The sequence below is a fragment of the Crocodylus porosus genome, unplaced genomic scaffold, assembly GCF_001723895.1.
Source record: "Crocodylus porosus isolate Cpor-Errol unplaced genomic scaffold, CroPor_comp1, whole genome shotgun sequence".
NCBI classification, from domain to species: Eukaryota; Metazoa; Chordata; order Crocodylia; family Crocodylidae; genus Crocodylus; species Crocodylus porosus.
In genome coordinates, this window is record NW_017728947.1 from 102,916,068 (window position 1) to 102,931,256 (window position 15,189).

Here is a 15,189-nt window from a genome sequence, read left to right on the forward strand (position 1 = left end):
TTCAAGCTGTTATAGACCCCAAAGAGGTGTGCATTTTGGGAGGTGTAGGGAGGGAAGGGTTGCTTAGAGGGATGGAACACTGCTCCTATGGGCTAGGGACAGACATTCAAAAAACCTGAGCCTGAATTGATTCAATCTTTGCAGGTTAGTCTAACCTGGCTAGGCTAAATCACTCTGTAACTGCACAGACATCCCAGAAATGCCAGCACATGCCTGCAGTGGCTCAGGCTACAAGCTGCAGTGCATTACAGCAGCCCTCCCTTCCCTTGCATGACACTGAGCAGAGGGTGGGGGAGGTGGCCAGGACCTGGCAAGACACTCTGATTAGCCCAGCAGGGAATTGATAACATCGTTTATCACCCCTAACTCAGTGTTTATCTCCCCATTAAGAAAACAACAACAGGACATTACCAGCTACCTGTTGATTCTGCCTGTTGATTCATGTGGTCTGCTAGCTAATATACAGACATCTCCTCAGCAAGGCAGAGGAAGTGGGGAATTCCGAGTTATCAGGGAGGGGGAAGGGCAGCAGCCTGCAGTCCCTGCTGGAGCTGCAGCCAGGGAGCAGAGGGGAGGGTCCAGCCCTAGTGTGGAGCAAAGAGCCCTACCCAGCCCAGAGAGCATGCCGGGATGCTGGGGAAGTCTGATTTATCTTATATCAATAAGGGGTCTGGGACAGACATTGCATAAACTGGTTTAACCCAAATCAGTTAAGTCTGATACTACATTCAACCAGGTTTATCTCAAACCAGTTTTAGCTATTTTCAAAGTGGTTTATGTTCACTGAACATCTGTTCTGTTATATGTTTAAACCAGTTTCTGATAGCTTAAACCAGTTTATGTGTAATGTCTGTCCCTAGCCATAGAGGAAAAAGGGAAAACCCAGCTTGGCCCAGCCTTGCCTGTGTGCGTTACATACTGCCAGCTCCTCATTCCTCAGGTTACCTTCTGCTACTTTGGTTGGAATTTGTTTATGCTCTGTTTATATAATACTAACAGACCACTGCTGTGACTCTGCTTCTGCATTCTGCAAAATATGCCCTGGGATGAATGAGTCACAGGTAGTAGACTCTGTCTTGGGAGGAGGGCAGAGGATTGTTTCAAAAAGCCAGGGAGGTCTCTCCTAGGACTCTGCTCTGACTTGTTCTGGATTCCTTACCTGGAGAGTCTGAACCTGGTCTCCGTGATTTGGCCAGACTAGATTGAATTTGTAGGAAGGTGGCACAAAGCTGACTTCCAGCCAGACCTGACCAGATCAGCTGAAATGGTGTCATAGAGTTGGTCCAAGTAGCTGCACATCAGGGAGGGCCTGGTGATGTGGCATTCTCAGGACAGTCTCCAACAGGGTAAGTCTAACAGGATCCATGAGTGGTTAGGTAGATGGGTGGGTGACTAAGGGCTTCTGCTCACATCAAGTTGGCCAATCAATACATTTGAATTGCGCTGTTGGCCACATTCCTGATTCCTAATATGTATGTATAGAAAGCACTGAGCTATTGCTTTACTTTTAGCTTGTTTTCCCTTTTTCTGAAACAAGAAACACTTATAGTTCCATACTCCTCAACACTCCTGAGGGCCTGCAAGTAGAAAGAACCATGTGTAACAGTGACTTGTAAAGGGAGTCTCTATTTTAATTTCCTGGAGCCAGAAGTGACAACAGGGCTCTAGATGCAAGCTCAAACCATGGTTTTCTTTACTTTGAAAGAGACCCCTTAGGCAGACAGACCCCAGCCCTTGTTCCTGCTAGTGGCACCTGGCAAAAGGGTTACCACCTATTGCAGATAGTAGCAGGTGCAAAACTAGAACATAAAATAGCATTTGCACCTTACTCTTTGTAGAAGTTTGGATCCAAATCCAAGTCCCTCAGTTTCCACCTATATTTACAGAGGAATTTTAATCTCTCTTCCATCTCCTGTTTGATATTAAGGGCTTCCTTCCTGTCCAGTGTACAGATTGGGGGGTTGTACTCTGATGGTGGAAGGCTGGAGGGAACGTCTGGGGGATAGAGAGAAAAAACAAAAGGAATAGAGAGGTCGTGGTTCGTCTGAAGGTTTGGGTCCACCTGGACAGGGTATCTGGTGATGCTGGAAAGCTACAACATAAATATATATATGCTGGTCCAATATCTTTATCCAGGTCTCAGGTGGTGATAGTAACTGTATGTCCTTAGTAGACACCTATTTCTAAAGCCATTCGCCCTATGTCATTCTTTGGGAGGCACGGCTCTTCCATTCTGATTTATAGCTTTGTCCCTGCACACCGTGTTCTAGCTGCATTGTTTTCAACGGGGCACCATATGCAGTAGCACAATGGCAGGGTGAGATCACAGCAAAGAATGTCAGCTTCATAGTATACAGGTGTAACACACACAATTTTGTATTGAAGCCAGTGGCTGCAAAGTTTACCAGTGATGTCAAACTCCTGTTTAAAATAAAAATACCAGTGCAGTGTTGGGACTAGAAATCTGCTTCCTGGAAGTGTTACAACTGACCTCTCCACGGGCTGTGATTTCAGCTGGGTCGGACCTCACTGTGTCCTAGCTATATTTACTTGAACTGATGACTGTGTCTGAATGTTATCTTTCCCATGGCACAGCATGTTAACTATGCTCTAGAGAAAATGTATTCCAATAATTACCTTACCTTGTCACTTTCCTACAACTGAAAAGACTCGTATCACAGATCTGTCTCCGACATAATGTCATTGCAGTAACTGGAATGACGTAGGAATGGATACGGTACATTAAATTCAGATAACTGAAAGAGAACTGAAAGGCTAGTCTAGTCCATTCCCAATATGTCTATGCAAGATTGACTCTTGCAGGATATTTTTTTAGTTCTTTATATACTCTAGTCTTAATTTTTTGGGGGGGGGGGGAATTGAGGAAATTCCTTTCACTAAGTTACTATTTAAGGCAGGGATGTCAAACATAAGGCCTACAGGCCAGCTCAAGCCCGCAGAGCCACTCCAGCCAGCATAGCTTCTGTTGGTGGACCCGGGATTTGAAGACATAGCTAGTGGGGAAGGAGCCTGACACAGCATCCAGGACTATGGGGCCCCACTGGACATGGCTGTTGGCAGTGGAGGTGGGGTGGGAGAGCAAGCTAGGGCCTGCAGCTAATTGACCTGCTACCGTTTACCCTTCTGCTTGGCCTGTAGGCTCTTGCTCCACCACCACTGCCTCTTTCTCCACTGCTGCTTGCCTCACAACCATGGCCTCCACCCCTGGCCCTGCCAAAGCCACTACTTACCCCATTGATCTGTCTTGAAAAGAAAAAAGTGGTCTGGATCTGACACAGAGCCTGCGGTGAGTTTGATACCTCGATCTAATAGATGTCACTTCTGCCAAGCTTGTTCTGAAACTCTCTACATTTTCCTTCATGCAATTCGATAAGTTGCTCCATTTAGACTCACTTTTACTACCCTGAACCATTCTTCTTCCTTCATAGGTCTGGTCTGTGCTACACTCAAGTTCTGCCCGCAGCACTGTCAATGTCTGCAGTCAGAGATACTCTGTGGTGACACAACCCCTTCCTTTTGCTGGCAGAAGGCAGGGCAGGGTGGCACCTTAGAGACAAGCTGGTTCAGAGAGAATGAAATTTTGTAGGCAACAGAATACTTCATCAGGTAGTATGAATAGACTTGAAGAAAGGAAGGAGATTAAATAAAATGGACAGGGACGGGGGGAGGGGACATTGCTGAAAGAGGCAAACCATGGGTAGATTAGATCTATAGGGATAAACAAGGCAGTTTCTTGTTACTTTCAAGGACATTAGTGGGAGCAGCTGGAGTTAACAACTAGTCCAGGTAATGAAACAAGAATCCAGCATCCCTGTGGAGCCCATGTTTAGCACAGTCCAATCCGTTGGTGATTTGTTCTCCAATTTCACGTTCAAATCAGTTTTTAAAATTTTGTTTTCTAAGAGCAGCTACTCTGTGCTGGCATTGTATTTATGACCCAGATACCCTGTTCTGGGTGGACCCAAATCCTCAGACCAACCATGACCTCTCCATTCAATAATAGGCAAACTTTATTGATGCACAGTGATAGCAGATAAGAATAATGCAAACAATTCTATATCTACCAGAACTAGGACTGTCATCAGATGTCAGCAGCCTGGAGGTTAGAGGCCGAGGCCCGCGTGCTCCCCGCCCCCAGTGCGGTAAATGAAATGGGCTGGTGGTGTGCCTTCTGTCCATGGCAGCCCTAGGTTCCCCTCTTGCTGCTCTGAAATCCCTTTTTTTGTATTCTTTCCCTTCTGATGACTCTTCAACCCTGGGCATCGTTGATTGGTCTCCCTGTGGTTGTCATAGTTGTCCACATTCTGTCCTGTCAATGTATTCCTTTGTTTCACAAACCCATCACATGCACACATCTTAATTTGGTTCTCTCTGGTGTCCTCCTCATTTGATTTGTTTTCCAAAACTGGAAATCCCAAGGGCTCTGCAGTGAGCACTGTGACCTGGTGCCAATGCTGCAGAGTCCCTTATCTCTGTTTGGGTACACTGTTCATGTCTTCAGTTTCCCAGTTTGTGTCAGCTTGCTGCTTGTCTGTGTCAGACACAGTGGCTCTTGAAGGAAACTTTGTCACAAACAGGCTTTTAGAAATCAAGTAACCCTTGCTATTCCCCTGGACCATTGTTCTAATACAATATCTACTTTACCTACAAGCCAATTCCCAAAAGCAAATCTCTAAATACCATTTTCTAGCCATCACACTGAGGTCAGTGGTGACACGTCCAGGGAGGCCAAAGTGTTCTGCCACAGGCTTTTGTGTGTTCCTGGAATGATATTGAATTGGTGTCCATTCACTCTTTTGTATAGGGATCACCCTGTGTGACCAATGTAGACAACAGAGGGGCACTGTAGGCAGGTGATGCCATATATACGGATGGTGTTATAATTCATGTTGTTTGGTCCAGTGATAATGTGCAAGATCCCCTTCCCCTTCCTCCAAAAGAAGGCCTCTGCTACTACATGGCAGCCAGCAGAAGGCATGTGTAGATATGCCTGTGCCTTCTGCCAAATGCCACCTCTCCTTCAGCATCTTCCCACTGTACACTTTGCCCTGGACCACGCAGCTGATGAAGTGGAGCTAAGCAGAGCCCCAGAAGCCATAAGGATGTGGTGGCTTCTGTCTGGTGACTGCTGTCTGCTGCCAGAATTTCCAGTGGCTGAAGCAGCCTAGCGTAGACAAGGCTGTAGTTTTTATTGTCTCTTGGCCAAGCTGAATGTGTGGGGTCATATTGTGCCATTAAAGCCCCTGAAGGACAGTGTGGAGTTGCACTGCCGTAGGTAGGCTGGGTACAATGTACATCCCTTCCTCAGCCTTGCAGCTTTCCTGTGGTGCCCCCACATTCTGGGGGAATTTGAAAACTGAGGAAAAACCAGGGTGCCAGTAGGAAGCAGTCCTTGCAGTTGGGAGAGCAGTGGCGACGGCAGCAGTGCCCAGACACTTCCCAGAGGAGGACAATAGGAGTGCCTCTTGCATCTTCTCAGCACCTTTCATCCCTCACTACAAAAGGCCAAACCCAAGGTATCCAGCAGTGCTTAGTAGTTTAATCCCTTTTCTATGTAAATCAAACTGTCCAGTCCCTTAATCACATTTCTTGCCCTCCTCTGAAGCTTCTTCAGTTTGCCTGTATCTTTCTGCTTGTGAATCTTTTTCTTTATGATCAGCATCCTCATTTTTGCTTAGACTTGTGTTCTGGTGAGTATTAAGAATTCAGCTACTCAATGTCCAAAATTATTGGCAGGACTGGTGCTGTAATGCCCACTGGATTATGAATTGATTGAATTGGGACTGACGCTTTGCCACCCTTGTTCTCAGTTTTTTAAGATTGTTTTATTCCATTTTCCGTGTGCCTTGGACAGATTCATTTTCTTACAAAGACTCCAGCTGTCATCCATGCTGTGATTTGGAATTTGCTTCCTTGCAAATTTTCCTAAATAGGTAATATCAAGCCAGTAGCATTCCTCAGGTAAAATCTGCTCCAATTGCTATTCTGGAAAGCATATGCACCATTCTGTTCTGGCACAAATTCTTTTTCACAGTAGAAGCAATAGAGTCCATTGGAGCCAAGTGGATGTCTTGCATTTCAGTCTTTCAGTGAGTGTTTAGAGCTTTAGTGTGAGAATGAATGGAAAATTTAGAAGCAAGTTTTCCACTCCTCTCTGAGAATGCACCTCCAGTATTTACCAGCATGCCCAGCAGATATTTCTGCATGCAAATCTAGATGCAGAAATGACTACACTATATTTTGAGCCCCACTGCTGCCCCAGGAGACCTCCCACGACCCCAGGTAAGGCTGCTGGCTCCAGCCTCCCCTTCCCACTGGGTCACTTTACTGCACACTGGAGGGCACATGCAAGGGCATGCCCAGGGACAAATAGCAGTGGCACAACTATGTGCCATTGATATTTGTCCCATGGGAAACGAATGCCTCTGCACATGTATGCTCATTGGGATGTGTTCTTAGAGGCTAACTACTTTTGTTTGGTGGCAGTTAAAGAGATTCATTCAACATGGTTTCTAGTATGTCCCAGATTTTTTAAAGTGCAGGTGCCCTTCTCCAAATACCTGACTTGTGCATGTGCATTATACAGTATGCCAGTTTGGGGGCAAGCACATATATGTATGTGTGCCATCCAACTGTTCCAGCACTTATACACATACATACTTGGGATTAGCTGGGCAAGCTACATCTGTTAATAAAAAGATATACATTGCATTAATAAGAAAATATCTCTCAGTGGAGATAGATCACATATGATAGATCATAATTCCACAGATACACACACACACACACACACACACACACACACACACACACACACAGAGCAAAAGCTTTGTTATCCGGCACCCATAGGAAATGGGGCGTGCCAAATAACCAATTATGCTGGTTACCTGAAAGGCCCAAACAAGCGTCTTTGCCTGTTCGGGCCGCTGCCCCTCCTGCCATGTCAGTGTGCTGGGGGACAGGGAGAGGGGGCCCCTGGGCACACTGGGGAAAGGCTGCTATGCCCCAGGATGTGGGGGCTCAGCAGCACAGGCTGCTTTGCCCCAGACGTAGGGGCTTGGCAAAACCGGAAGTGCCACAGTGGGTACTTCCAGTTTTGCTTTTCCCATGTCGACTGGAAAGCCGGTTAGTAGAGCATGCTGGTTTGTAAGGAGCCGGATAACATGACTTTTACTATATATATGTATGTATGTATATGTATGTATGTATATATATAGTATGTATGTGTCTGTGTGTACATGCATGTGCTTATGTGCAAGTGGATGTGTGTGTACGCATGTGTATATAATGTGTGAGTGAAACAGATAAGGATATAACCCATATTCTGAATTCACTATTTAGTCAGTGGATGTAGATCATAGATAACACAGGAATACAAGGCTAGAAGTGTTCTCAAGAGGTCATCTAATCTAATCTATCTCCTTGGGCCAAGAATGTGCAAGTCTGTGATATATTCTATTCTATTCTATTCTATTCTATTCTATTATGTAATATAACCTAGACAGGCTAGCAAGTTGGGTGCATCGGAACCAGATGAAGCTCAACATCGAGAAATGTAAAGTGCTCCACCTGGGGATGAACAATCCCCTACACACCTACAGGCCTGGCAGCACCAAACTGAACAGTGCCATGAATGAAAGGGACCTGGGGGTAATAACTGACCACAGTATGAATATGAGCCAGCAGTGCGACACTGTAGCCAGCAGGGCAAATAATACTCTAGCATGCATTAATCAATGCATCTTCAGCAAAACCAAGGAAGTGATTCTTCCTCTCTACTCAGCATTGGTGAAACCGCATCTGGAGTACTGCATCCAGTTTTGGGCATCATACTTTAACAAGGACATAATAAAGCTTGAGAGAGTCCAGAGAAGGGCCACCTGTATCATGAGAGACTTGCAAGGCAAGCCATACGAGGAAAGGCTGAGGGACCTGGGACTCTTCAGCCTGAAAAAGAGAAGGCTGAGAGGGGACTTGGTAGCTGCTTACTGCTAGATCAGGGGAGTACATCAAGGGCTCAGTGAACAATTGTTCACCAGTGCATCCTTGGGGAAAACCAGGAGTAACGACCACAAACTTCTGGAAGACCATTTCAGGCTTAACATTAGGAAAAACTTCTTTGCAGTCTGGGTGTCCAGACTGTGGACTAAGCTCCCTCCAGAGGTGGTGCAATCACCTACCCTGGAAATCTTCAAAAGGGCACTAGACGGTCACCTCACTAGGGTCATCTGACCCCAGTTGTCTTTCCTGCCTGGTGCAGGGGGCTGGACCCGATGATCTTCTGAGGTCCCTTCCAATCTATGAATCTATGGATAATATTCACACACTTATGCATATATATTGTGTGTGTGTGTGTGCGCGCGCGCGTATACACTCACACACATATACACACACATGTCTGTGTGTGCACATACACATACAAACTCTATGCATGTGTGTACAAGTGGAAGTGTGTGTGTATGCATGTGCATGTAATGTGTGAGTGTAATGCAGGAGATATAGTTGGGCCTGCTGTACATGAACAGCCTGTACATAGAAATGTAGGGCATTTCTAGAATCACTCATGATATCATTGTGCAGATTCCCTGCTCTGCTCCTGGCTTGGTAACTATGTCCAATGACCAGAAGCACCCCCTCTATTTCTCGTGAGGTACCTGCCTCATTATCAGCCATGCTAGGCAGAGCCTGAGACTTGCGCAAGGACAATGCTTTACCGTGCTAACTCTCAGAAAAGCCTTAGACTAATTGATTAATCCAGTCCTTGGGTTTATTTTCTTGGATCCCCATCAAATAATAATACTACTAATAATAATAATAATAGAAACAACTGGGAAAAATCCTAATCATATTTTCAAATGTATATTAGACAACCTCTAATCCTGAGCCAGAAGTCAGGATCAGCAGCATTCAATTCAAAAACCTCAGACTGCTTCATTAACAGGTTTCTCAGAGTCTTAAGAAAAACAGAGCAAACCTATTTTGGTTCAGATTGCAAAAGGACTACTAGTATGCACTGACCTGTTCTGCCTGCTTACATACAGAATCTGTCTTTCTCTTTCTACTTCACCTCTTTGCTCACCAGGAAAATCAATTCCATAAACCTACTTCCTCCTCATTAGGCAAAATGCTTAATTACCATGATGCTTAGGGTGCTGGAGAGGGGTGCTGAGCCGGGGAAAAGCCTGCACTGTTGTTTTGATGCCAGCCAGTTTTCCACAGCCAAACTCCTCTTCTCAGTGGCATAGCAAATACTATCAGACACTCCTCCCTCCCCTTTCCTAACTGTAATATTAGTGGTTCTCCATTTATCAGCCAATAAAAACAGATCAATTGGTGGGACAGGTAACATCCCTCAAACAGGAGATAAGGCATTACCTCCAAAAATAAAGAATTAAGTGCTACTTTGTTGAGCACTTGAATACCGGACACAGCTGGTGCCCTGCTGTTCCATGGCACCTTCAGCCCTGAATTCCAGCTCCAGGCTTCCCATTCAGTGCCAGGGAGACGTAGTCACTTAGGAACCAGATATCTGGAAGCCAGCACGCTGAGCAGGGAGCCACTTACACTAGCCAGAAGAAGCTACAAAATGCCAAGGAAAGGGGCAAGGACATTCAAAGAGACTTATGTTCCAGTGAGGAGGCTCAGCTTTCTTTTTTGGCTTCCCAGCCAAGGACTGGAGTTAAATGTTCAAGGCAGCTTTTTCGCACACAACACAGCCTGAGAAGGTAGCCTTCCTCCACTTGTTTCCAACAGCCAGTGGTTACAGCAATCATCTTGGGTGTGCAGGGGTTGTGTTCACTTCCCCCTATGTCTTCTTGAGGAGACTTGAAGGCACATCTACCTTCCAAGTGAATGCCCTAACCGTAAGGCTACACAGTCGTTCTCCCATTCTGTCTCCCTGTGGCCCAATGGATAGTTAATTAATCCAGCTTCCACAGGCGAGATTGAGCCTGTCCTGCACTAGAATACTTGGTGGCTGGTACTTAGGATATTCACCTGAGACGTGTGAATTCAAGTCCGCTGAGGCAGTGGAGGGATGTGAATGAGCGCTCCCCACATCCAGAGTCAGCGCTCTATTCACCGCGCTATTTGGTAAGAAGTGATGCATCTCCCCCTCTTCTGCATGTGTTTTGAGAGTGGCCTGCTTTGGATTGGGCTCCGCAGAGGTGGTAAGTGGCTCATGAATCCAGCAGGGCCCAGGTTTGAGAGAGACCTCTTAGGCTTCAGGTCCCACAGGATATCTGCATGGCTCACTCTGCTCTGTAAGGCTAGAGACAGAAGTTACACATAAACTGATTTAAGTGATCAGAAACTGGTTTAAACCCTATTACACGTAAACTGATTTAAGTGATCAGAAACTGGTTTAAACCTGAAACAACATAAGTTCAGTGCACATAAACCAGTTTCAAAATGGCTGAAACTGGTTTAAGATAAACCTGGTTGAATGTAGTATCAGACTTAACTGATTTGGGTACAAGCAGTTCATGCAATGTCTGTCTCAGACCCCTTCCTGGTTTCAGTTAAACCAGAGTGCCCCAGCATCCCAGATGCTGTTCAGCCCTGGGCTGAGCTGGGCTCTGTGCTCCAGAGAATGGGGCTGGCCTTACCCCTCTGCCCCCTAGCCAGAGCTCCAGCAAAGACTGCAGACACAGCAGGGTCTGCCTGGCTCTCCCCCACACTGCTGCTCGCTACTGAAGCAGAGATGCCCCCTGTCCCCCTCCCATATCCCACAACACGGACTCCAGCCCCATGGAGCTTAGGCACGTAGTATGCTAGATAATGCTGAGAAGTATGTGGCTGTGTGTGTGTGTCTCCAATTTCACTGAGACAGGCAGACTGAACAGTGTCCACTTCGGGCTTTTTGGAGCTAATCAGCAGGTCAGATGGTTACATTCCTCCATTCTTTCCTTGGAAAAAGCTGTTTAAGAAGAGCTTGAACTAATGAGAGTGGCTTTTGTTTTGATGATGGGCTGATAAATGCTGTATTATCAGCTCCCTGCTGGCTCCCTTGCCAATCAGGTTACAGGCAGTATGAAGAAGCAGGGAGAGGGAGATTGAAAAGCTCAGTATTATCAACAGATGCAGGCACTGCACACACCCATTTTGCCTCAGAGTGCTAGCCTGGGGCTGGGGTTTGGGAGCACTCCCACCCCTTGAGCAGCAACCGGGGAAAAGCCTGGGACCGTACAGGCAGGGTGGGGGTTTACAACCCTCCCTAATCAGAGCATCCTGCGGGACCTGGCCACACCCCCGCCCTCAGCTCAGCATTGTGGAAAGGAAGGAAAGGCTGCTCTAGTGCCCCCCGACTTCTAGCCTGAGCCACTGCAGGCCTGCATTTCTTTAGTCCAGAGGGAATGTCTTTGCAGTTGCAAACTGGTTCAACCTAGGCAGGTCAGACTAACCGGCAAAGATTAAACCAATTCAGGCTCAGGCTGTTTGAATGTGTTTGATACTGGGGCCTCTCCTCCCAAGTACTGCCAGGTGTTCCTCAGTTTTGCCTGTCATGTTTTTTAATGCTAACCAGTCCTCTCTCCCACCCTTCTTCCCCCTAGCCTCATTCATCTTATCCGCTGAGGGTGGTTTTTAATGTAAACATGCTATATTTTTATTGCTAGTGAATCCACAACTCTAGATCATGCCTCTTCTCTCCCCCTTTTCCCATCAATCTGAATCCCCAAGATACAGCTAAGCATGAGATAATGGGCTACAACCCTGCCGAATGCTGCCGGATGGCTGCATTTCCAGGGCCTGCTGTGTGTGCCAAGTTCATGCAGCTTGGTAATTCCTCAGTGACCAGACAGGAAAGACTGATAGTTTTGTTTTGCTTTGCTTTAATTGTATGCCTGGTGCAGGCCTATCAGGTGACAGGAGGCAGGGAGTGGAGCTATCAATAGGCTGACAAGTTTGTGTCAGGAAAGCACAATAAAGGAGGCTAGAACGAAATGTTAGAAAGCGTATGTAAACTGTCAATCCCATAAACCACCCCAGGGGTTAATAGTTTCCCTTTAAAAGTAAGAAGAGACTCATATGGGGGAAAAACAACTCTCCACAAGTCTGCAGTGAAATAAATGGTGGTATAAGCTATGGTTGTGGGTGAATGAGAAAACAGAGCTAAGTGGATATAGGTCTCAGATATATCACAGGACAGGGCTGGTAGGATGTAAAGAGAACAATAGTCTGTCCCCCAGCACTAAGACAATGCAAGGATAACTAAACTACCCCTGCCCAGTATGTGCCTAACCTGTCCATAGAAACCTCCAGTGATGAGTTTTTATTAGCTCCCTGGGCAACCTATTCCACTGCCCTACTGTGCTCCTGGTTCAAAAGAGCCTCTCAATTTCTAACATCAGTTTTCTTTCTTGCAAATTACCAGAAGTGAATTCCTTATCACATGACTGCTAGTGCATGATGTCCCTACCTGCAGGTTAGTCTATTTAGAGCAGTGGCCTCCAACCTTTTTAAGGCATTTAAAAGTAACCCAAGATCTACCATGTGCCACCGACACCCCCTATGCCCCCCCCAGTAGGTAAGTCTGTGGTGAGGAAAGTGGGGGGGAGCAGATCAAGGTCGAGGGAGAAAAAAATTATTTGGGGGCGTATCTCTACAAAAGGTAAGTCCCACTCAGCTTGGGCCCCACTCAACTTACCCCTGCTCCTGCATGTGCATGCACATGGGCACTCAGCCCCCCACCCCAGCCTTGGATCAACTCCAAGAGGCTCTTGATCTACTGGTTGGTGACCACTGATTGAGAGGAGAAGCCTCTGCTACTGCTACCAGCTTATAGAGCTAGACCCTTCACTCAGGTTTTGGGGGGGTTGGTTGTAAGCTTACGGAAATCATTTGGGTTTTTTCTATTCACTCCAATGGGCTTCAGTTCTGGTCTCAGTCTCTACTGCAGTGATTCTTAATCGGGGCAGGGTGCTGCAGCACTCTGGGGTGCTGTGACAGCCTTTGAAGGGTGCCATGAGGAGGGACAAGACAAGTGCAGACTCTGTGCTTCCACTTTCTCCTTTTCCACCCCCACTCACTGCAGGGTAGGTTTTTCCCTGCCGACTGCTCATCCTTCTTCCGAGCCCCTATTGAAGCAGGGAAGCACTATAATAAATTAGTTTTCCCAGTGGGGTGCTGCTCAATTCACAAAAGTTATGGAGGGGATCTCAAGTCTAAAAGGGTTGAGAACCACTGCTCTATTGACAGTTCATGCTGTTAGAGCAGCAAAATGCAATTGCATTAATCTGCCAACCAAGAGCTGTAACAACATAGGCCCAGGCGTGTCTTTTTGGCATCAATGTCAGCCTTGACACCTGCGGAGAGTGGGTATTTCTGACTGAAGGCAATGGGAGGGTGCTGTCAGCACTGAGTTTTGTCACAGGAAAGCTGGGGATCATATAGGAGGGAGGTGGAGCTGCTTAATCCTACAGTCTTGTATAGGTTGATACTGCTGCCGCCACACCTAAATCTTTTCACAGTAATTCTGCACACGCACTCAAATGCCTAGTGACTCCTGTGGGAGCTGCTTATAATACTGGGGAAAAGTTGGCCTCCTTACCATGTTCCTACCCTCTTTATTACAGAATTGCAACTCACTTTATCTTTCGGTTGGGTTGTACAGCTCCCTTTGGTACTCTGCTCCAAGAACAAAATCATTTGCTTTGTCCCTTTTATCATTTCCTGAACGAGTAAATTTATCTCCACCACATTCGTGGCTGACAGCCCATGCCTGAATATATGCAGGAAATCTGTCTTGAAAAACATGTAATTGCTGCCAAGAAATGTATCTCTGGTCCCAAAAGACAAAAGCAGAAGACATTATAATTAGTTATCCTCAAGCAATCAAGTTTCACAAGGTGTTTACTCCAAACCTGAACACAGTTGAGTTGTACAATAGCTGCCCATGCTCCATGCCTCTTTGGGGCAACATTAGAGTGAGAAACTGTTGTTTGTTCTCATTAGATGAAGTTATCTGAGGAGCCGTTGCAAACTCATCTTGTGTGGTGCATTCATTTTGCATATTCCATTTCATGCTGGTGAGAGCGATGACTCGCCTGTCATCAGATATTCAAAGCACGGTGCACCTTTTGCTGGCTTCCCACCAGAATTTTTGCTGCAGAGGAGTTTTGTGACTGATTTCAGACTCTGTGTGTGTGTGTGCGCACGTGCGCGCATGTGTGCGCGCACGCGTGTGTGTATATACACGTGCATGTATCCATATATTTTCATTGTAGTGCTTTATATTACCAGACTTACCTGCTTAGAGTTTATTGACTTGGGGATCCACCGTATTGTCTCTCACTCGCTGGGAAAGGTAACGCCCCTCTTGAATGTTTGGAAAGTGCTGTGAACAGTGTAATTCTTATATTAGACCCATAAAAGGATGTGGGTCAAAGCCCTGAAGTCTTTACACTGTTTTACTCAGCCTTATGTCTGGCATTATGCTACTTGCTATTTATGGGAGTTTGCCCTCCTTCAGCAGCTAGGAAAGCAAAATCCCGTTTGTAGCTCTGTGCATAGAAAGGACCCTCTGCGCATGGATCTCAGCATTCCTGCAGACGAACCAGAGCTGTTTGTTGTGGACTTGACCCTCTTCGCTTCCTTAAACCCAGTAGAGCACCCCTGCAGGTCCTACAGCTTCCCCAGTGGAGAGTGGATAGAAAAAAAGTGGGGAATAAGGAGAACAGGCATTTCTTACCAGTTTCTGATCCACTAGGTGCTTAGCCACTGAGGTGATACAGCCCACATTCAGTGAAAGCATCCTCCGGAGGGAGATATCAGGGACACCCAACAATAGGCAGAGGCCTGAAGCATTATCCCCATGGTGACATACTGCCGAGGACCTGGGAGCAGCTGCTTAAAGATATCTGGAAGCCAGTGCAGCACCATAGGGTTTGCGCATGGATGGCCCTGGCCTCTGACAAACTCTCTGACCTCTGTCTAAACTTTGAGGGGGATCAGTGGGGCTTGCTGGGAATCAGAGATGCTGCTTCTTCCAGGAGGAAGGCAAACCCTCCCTCTCAAAGAGGTGATACTGGAGGGAATGTCCTGAAAGGCACCTAATAGAGTTTATTTTCCCCCTAAAAAGGTGGGTGTCATCTGCCAGGGTCTGGTCCATAGTAGGCACATCAGGTTTTTACCCTCTGATGCGACTATCACCATGTGGAGGGAATAGCC